Source organism: Capra hircus, chromosome 19 (genome assembly GCF_001704415.2).
Source record: "Capra hircus breed San Clemente chromosome 19, ASM170441v1, whole genome shotgun sequence".
Lineage (NCBI taxonomy): Eukaryota > Metazoa > Chordata > Mammalia > Artiodactyla > Bovidae > Capra > Capra hircus.
The window spans coordinates 8,243,286-8,251,179 of NC_030826.1; positions in this window are offsets into that span (position 1 = coordinate 8,243,286).

Sequence of the window (7,894 nt, forward strand, 5' to 3'; positions counted from 1 at the left end):
GAGGTAGGTCCAAGTGGGAGAGAATTTACTATACATATGACTGATTCACTTCGTTGTACAGAAGAAGCTAACACAATATTGTAAAGCAACTACATCCCAATTTAAACAAATAATGTTCCCTGCCATATCCTGGAGACAAAACAAAACACTAGAAACAGCTTAAAAGCCCACCAGCAGGTGAGTAAAGGTATAGCTGCCAGCTCTTAAAGAGCACACCCCACGGATCAGGCATATTTTAGACACTTCACATCTACAACCTTATTTCAAATCTTTACATCAGCTCTATGAGGTACATACTATCCTTGGCCCCATTTTATAGCTGAAGAAACTGAGGCCCAGAAAATTTAATTTGCCCAAGGTCACAGATCTAGAAAGGGACAGAGCTGGGATTTGAAGCCTGGCATTCTGGCTCCAGAGCCATGCTCTTAAACACTACAGCATAATTTCTCTAGTCTTAGAATAGAATGCTGATTTGAGTCGTAGCTGACTGACCTAGTGGTTTTCCCCTCTCTCTTTAGGTTAAGCTTGAATTTTGCTATGAGCAGCTGAGAGGTCAAACCAGTCAATCTCAAAGGAAATCTACCCTGAATACTCATTGGAAGGACTGATGCTGAAGCTGAAGCTCCAATACTTTAGCCACCTGATACAGAGAGCTGACTCACTGGAAAATTGTTCCCTGATGCTGGGAAAAACTGAAGGCGGGAAGAGAAGGGGATGACAGAGATGGTTGAATGGCATCCCCAATTCAATGGACATAAATTTGGGCAAACTCCAGGGGATGGGGAGGGACAGGGACGTCTGGTGTCCTGCAGTCCATGGGGCCGCAAAGAGTCAGACAGGACTCGGCAACTGAGCAACAACCACAATAGAATACTACCCAGCAGTGAATGTGGAATTAATTTCGTGTGTCAACACAGGTCTCAAAATAAGATTGAGTGAAAAGAACAAATTATAGGACAGGCTGGGCTTCCCAGGTGGTACTGGCGGTAAAGAGCTAACTCGCCTGTCGATGCAGGAAATGTAAGAGACTCGGGTTCAATCCCTGGGTCGGGAAGATCCCCTGGAGAAGGGCATGGCAACCCACTCCAGTATTCTTGCCTGGAGAATCCCAGGGACAGAGGACCTTGGCTGGTTGCAGTCCATAGGGTCGAAAAGAGTCAGACACAACTGAGGCAACTTAGCAGGCACACACGCACATATATGGTAGTGTGAAACCACTAATATAATGTTTTAAGACATGCAAAAAAATAGTGTGTGTTTGTTACAGTGGCATACATTGGGAAAAATTTTTTCTAATTTGTTATTTGTTAAGTGGGAAGCATAAATACCTAGTCCAGGAAGCTATTTATCACAGGGTAAGGAGTCAGGCCTGAGTACACAGGGGGCTTCATTTGTGCGCTTATTTTGCTTCTGAAACTGGGGGGTGGGTATGTGAATGTTTGTTGTATAGTCTCTGTAATTTTAGCATGCATGAAATATTCCCTAACTATCAAGCAAGTTCCATCGTAAGCCCCTACACCAGAGTTACACATGACTGATACTTTAACTCTGAATTTCCTCACAACCAGAACTAAGGGGAACTAAGATACCAGATTTTCCAAGACCACAAAAGTAAGCCATCTGAATTGGAAGGTAAAAGGCACAGATTTTCTTTGAATCAAGATGTGAAAGAAACTTCTCTCATGGATTTCCAGAGTGGAAAAGATGGTGAATAACATTCCTACAGAATAAAAAGGGAGCATCACTCAATCATCTGCTAGCGTCTCCCAGTGCACACTGGTGCTTCATGTCAAAACCAGACTCAGAGGAAGCTGCTCTGTGAGGACCCATCTCCACAGCCTGCATCCGGAAACTTTCCAGAAGAGCAGATCTCTGAGAAGCGAGAGGGAAGCAGGTGGGGGCTGGTGCCTAGAGGCACGTGAGATAACGTCAACTCTGGGCAGGGCTCTCCTTCAGCTTCTGCTCCACCACTGGGACCCCCTACAGCCTTCAAGCTGGAGCAGCTGACCCTAGCTTGGAAGAATGTGCCCTTTGCCTGGGGCAGCTCATGATCCCTCTGACTCCTCAGACCCTGGGTCCATTCAGCTGCCTGTTGAAACCTTTGGTTCTTATTCTCATTTTACAAAATATACAGTCAAGGTAGCTGATGGAACAAGAAATAGAGTTGTATGCATCTTATGTAATTGTGATGTCGTGATTTGTAATTAGGTAAATACATCGGTCTCTATCCCTAGCTCCTGACACAGCGCTCCCGAAACCTTTGTAATTTCCAGCGGACTAGGAGTGTCTTTTGTTCTAAAGCAGTGGGCTCTTGGATGGTTCCTGGTTGAGGTGCTGGTCACCGGAAAGACCAAGCTACAATCAGAAGCTTGGAATTTTTAGCCCTGACCCCCCATTCTCTTCAGGAGGGAGAAGGGCTGAAAATGGAGTTAATGATTGATCGTACGTACATGGTGAAGCTGCCATAAAATCTCAAAAGTGTGGGGTCCAAAATGCATCCAGGTTCGTAAACACGTAGCGGTACTGGGAGGGAGAATCCCTGCAGAGGGCTTGTCCTGAGCATCTCTTCCATCCAGCCATTAATCTGTGTCCTTCATCACATGTAAACTGGTAAATCTAAGTAAGGGTTTCTCTGAGTTCTGTGAGTTGCTGTAGCAAATTAATCATACCCAAGAAGCGGGTGGTTGGAAGCTCTGATCTACAGCTGGGTGGTATGAAGTACAGATGATAACCTGGATTTGTGACTGGCATCTGAGGTATGTGCAGGGGAGATGGGGTGGGTAGTCTTAAAAGACTGGGCTCTCAGCCTGGGGACCTGATATGCTATCTCTGGGCGGACAGGGTCAGAACTGAATTAAATGGTAGGATACTCAGCTGATGTCTCGGAGAATCGTTTGTTGTAGGGGGAAAGCACCACACGCTTGCTGACCCGACGTGTTATATGTGAGCAGTGAAGGCAACTCACAGGAGGAAACACCCAGGAGGGAAGAAACACCCAGGAGGGAAGAAACACCCAGGAGGGAAGAAACACCCAGGAGGGAAGAAACACCCAGGAGGGAAGAACTGGGTTTCTCCCTACATTGCTGTTTTTAGTCATAAGTTGTGTCCAACTCTTTTGTGGCCCCATGGACTGCAGCCAGCCAGGCTCTTCTGTCCATGGGATTCTCCAGGCAAGAATCCTGGAGTGGGTTGCCCTGCCCTCCTCCAGGGGATCTTCCTGACCCAGGGATCAAACTTGCGTCTCTTATGCCTCCTGCATTGGCAGACGGGTTCTTTACCACTAGCGCCACTGGGAAGGCCCTGTACTGGTTTCCTGGAGCTGCCATAACAAACCACCACAAATGGAGCAGCCTGAAACAAGAAGAATTTATTCTTTCACAACTCTGGGGGCCTGCGGGGCCATGCTGTCCCGGAGAGGCCTAAGGGGGGACCCCTCCTTGCCTCTCCCAGCTTCTGCTGGTTGCAGGCAACCCTCAGCAACCCTGGTTTTTGCTCACGTCTCTCCAGTCTCTGCCTTTGTCTTTACGTAGCCGTATTCCCTCTTTGTGTGCGTCTGTTTCCAAATATCTCTCTCCCAAGGATGCTAGCCACTAGATTTGGGGCTCGCTCTAATGCAATATGACCGTGCATCCGTTTGCTTACATCTGCGAAGACCTGATTGTCAAATAAGGTGACATTCACAGGCACCAGAAATTAGGACTTCAGCATATCTTTGGGGGTCGACACAACTCAACCCGAAGTAGAACCTCAGTCAGTGTTACCGTTAGGGGAGCCACTGCCTGGAACTGCCTGCCCTGGCCAGGCAAGATAGATGCCACCTGCCTGTGTTATCTTACAATAGGAGGTCCTGGTAAGGAACACAGAACTAACAAGTTATCACCAACCTGAAGATTTCAGGAAAAGAATCCAGAAGAATTCACGAAAGGCCAAACGGAGAGAGGAGACACCAGTCCATAGGTCCTACCAACCTCCCAGAGTCCTTCTCACTGGAATCCATCTTCACTGAGTGATGCATGTCCATAGGAAAGACCCCGAGTCAGAGCAATGGGCCAAAGAAAACCCCGAAACCAATCCCATCGCCATAAACCCTGAGGCTGCCAGCCGCGTGGCAGAGCGGGCCTCCTGGGTTCCCTCCCCCTGCTGCTCTCCGCCCGGGCGCCATAAAGCTTCTTGCTTTGTCAGCATGCGTCTCCTTGGACAATTCATTTCCAAGAGTTAGACAAAGGCCCACTCTCGGGCCCTGGAAGGGGACCCCCTTCCTGCAACATTACTATTCAGAGGAACCAGGTGGAAATATACCACAGCGGAAGCAAGAGAGACTCTAAGTTAGCTGAGCCTTCATCCATCATAGCAGGAAGCTCAGACACTGTGACTGCAGATGGTAAACAAGAATTGGTGGTATCAACTATGATTTCTGGAAAGGGAATCACCAGGGGCACTTAAACTAGACGTGGTTAACAGCGGTTGACCCCAGGGACTGACATGGGGTAGGAGAAGGCTAGGAGCCTGTCCAGTGAACCATGGGGAAATGTGAACATGGACTGGGATTGCATGCATGCAAGGCAATGTGGGATCTTAGTTCCCTGACCAGGGATCAAACCCACGCCTTCTCCAAGTCTTAACCATTGGACTACCAAAGAAGTCCCTAAATTACTTTCAATTACCATCTTCTCAGGCCTAATGATGGTATTGTTAAGGTCTTGTTTTTCAAAGAAGTAGACTGTCAGTTCAGTTCAGTTCAGTTCAGTCGCTCAGTCGTGTCCGACTCTTTGCGACCCCATGGACTGCAGCATGCCAGGCCTCCTTGTCCATCACCAACTCCCAGAGTTCACTCAAACTCATGTCCACTGAGTCAGTGATGCTGTCCAACCATCTCATCTTTTGTCATCTCCTTCTCTTCCTGCCCTCAATCTTTTCCAGCATCAGGGTCTTTTCAAATCAGTCAGCTCTTCGCACCAGGCGGCCAAAGTATTGGAGTTTCAGCTTCCGCATCAGTCCTTCCAATGAACACTCAGGACTGACCTCCTTTAGGATTGACTGGTTGGATCTCCTTGCAGTCGAAAGGACTCTCAAGAGTCTTCTCCAACACCACAGTTCAATAGCATCAATTCTTCAGTGCTCAGCCTTCTTTATGGTCCAACTCTCACATCCATACATGACTAATGGAAAAACCATAGCTTTGACTAGACAGACCTTTGTTGGTAAAGTAATGTCTCTGCTTTTGAATATGCTGTCTAGGTTGGTCATAACTTGTCTTCCAAAAAGCGAGCGTCTTTTAATTTCATGGCTGCAGTCACCATCTGCAGTGATTTTGGAGCCCAAAAAAATAAAGTCTGTCACTGTTTCCATTGTCTCCCCATCTATTTGCCATGAAGTGATGGGACCAGATGCCATGATCTTCGTTTTCTGAATGTTGAGCTTTAAGCCAACTTCTTCACTCTCCTTTTTCACTTTCATCAAGAGGCTCTTCAGTTCTTCGTTGCTTTCTGCCATAAGGGTGGTGTCATCTGCATATCTGAGGTTATTGATATTTCTCCCAGCAATCTTGATTCCAGCTTGTGTTTCTTCCAGCCCAGCGTTTCTCATGATGTACTCTGCATATAAGTTAAACAAGAAGGGTGACAATATAGAACCTTGACGTACTCCTTTCCTGATTTGGAACCAGTCTGTTGTTCCATGTCCAGTTCTAACTGTTGCTTCCTGACCTGCATGCAGATTTCTCAGGAGGCAGGTCAGGAGGTCTGGTATTCCCATCTCTTGAAGAATTCTCCACTGTTTGTTGTGATCCGCACAATCAAAGGCTTTTGCATAGTCAGTAAAGTAGAAATAGATGTTTTTCTGGAACTCTCTTGCTCTGCCCTTGGATGTGGGGTATCTCCTCACAGTCACTCCAGCACCACGTAGAAGCAGACTGTAGCCTTGGGTAAAAATGTAAGTTGTTCAGCCCTGTCTGACTCTTTGTGACCCCATAGACTTTAACTTGCCAGGCTCCTCTGTCCATGGGATTCTCCAGGCAAGAATACTGGAGTGGGCTGCCATGTCTTTCTCCAAGGGATCTTCCTGACCCAGAGAATGAACCCAGGTCTCCTGCTTTACAGGCAGACTCCTTACCAGCTGAGCCGCGAGGAAAGACTGAAGCCTTGGGTGACAGACGCCATGTCTGGACTTACTTTAAAAATACGTCAGCTGTTTCTGGGTGGCGTGTGAGGTTGGAAGCTGAGAGCTTCCCCTGCCACCACCAACATGGAGAGTTTGAACCGAGTCCCGTTCTTAGTGCTCAAATGCCCAAACCTGAAGCTGAAGAAGCCGCCCTGGGTGCACACGCCGTCGGCCACAATGGGAGGTACACTCTGGTGGTGGTGTCTTACCTCCTCATTACTGGAGGAATGCTTTATGATGTTGCTGTTGAACCTCCAAGTGTTGGTTCAGTGACTGATGACCACAGGCATCAGAGACCAGTCACTTCTTGGCCTAAATGGACAGTGTATCATGGAAGGACTTGCATCCAGCTTCCTGTTTGAGTTTTTTCATAGCTAGCATCTTCATGAGAATGAAGCTGCTGGGGTATCTAATGGGTTAGTGTCTTTTGAGAAGAAATCAGCAGGTACTGAATTTTCTCCTGTTAATGAAATTTTAAAGGCTGTACCAGTCCTCGGATATGAAATACGGAAAAGGATAAAAAGTAGCAGAAAAGAAACATCTAGTGAAAACATACGAACCGTATTGAAGCTTGGACTAGAATGTCTTTTTGGTGTCAGAAACAAGCTTATCAGTATTTTTTCCTGCTGGCCTTTACTGACGTACCAATGGTGTTAAGTGGCATTTTCTTTTTTTTTTTTTTTTTAATTTCTTAAAGAAAATGTACTTCATTTCTACAGCTATAATATTGAATAAAGTGATTATTTTTTACAAACCCCTTGACATTTTTTGGAGGTGACTTTTCTGACCTTCAGAAATTAATGTAAAACCAGAAAGTGAGATCCCATAAGCTGAGAACTCTGGACAGCTGATCAGCTTTATCAATGGTGCTTTGCCTTTAAACAGGGTGTGTGACGGTACATCGTTTCAGATATGTATGGAAGACTGTGTCTGGAACAATAAGATATAAGAAAAAAGCAGAAATAAATAACTTTTCTAATTAAAAAAAATTTCCCGAAAAAATACAGACGAGCAGATACGGCAAAGTATTAATGAGTTAAGTCTGCATGATGAATATATGGAGGATCGTTGCACTATTCTCTCTGCCTTCGTGAGTGTTTCCATAATCAACATCTAAAAACTGAAAAGATCTTGAGTACGCATTTAGTAAGTCTTGGAGCATGCTTTCTCGCCCCAGCTTTGCGGTTCTTCTCGGACCCGCAGACCCAAAGACTCTGCCTTCTGAAGTCTTGCAGCTCAGCCCTCTATTTTACAAATGGCTGAAAAGGTTAACGACTTCCCAAAGTCACAGCCAATTAGGGGATGGGCTGAGCCTGGGCAGGGATCTCCAGGAGCCTGAGCCTCCACCTACTGTCTCCCGTCATCTCTTGCCTCAGTTTGGGGCTTAAAGGAGCTATTTTTAAATGCCAGCAAGCAATGGCGGCATACTCCATTCTTTTGTACCGTGTTGTGTTGTTAAGGCAGACATTGCCTGTGGGTCACTGAGTTCTCATACATACGAAATTTTGATTATGCCCTGAAAGTTCTATCCTCTTCAACGTGACAGTAAAGTACATTCAAGTCCTTTAGATCTTAAAGTAACCCCTATGGGCTTTGGCAGCGCGTATGTCAGTTGAGCAATAAGCATCTGTCGTCTGTCTTTCATTAATATTAATTATAAGAGGCCTACAGCTCAGGGGAACAAAGTCCTGTAGATGAGACTTTCCTAAATTGGACCTTCTTGACTTCATAGTTA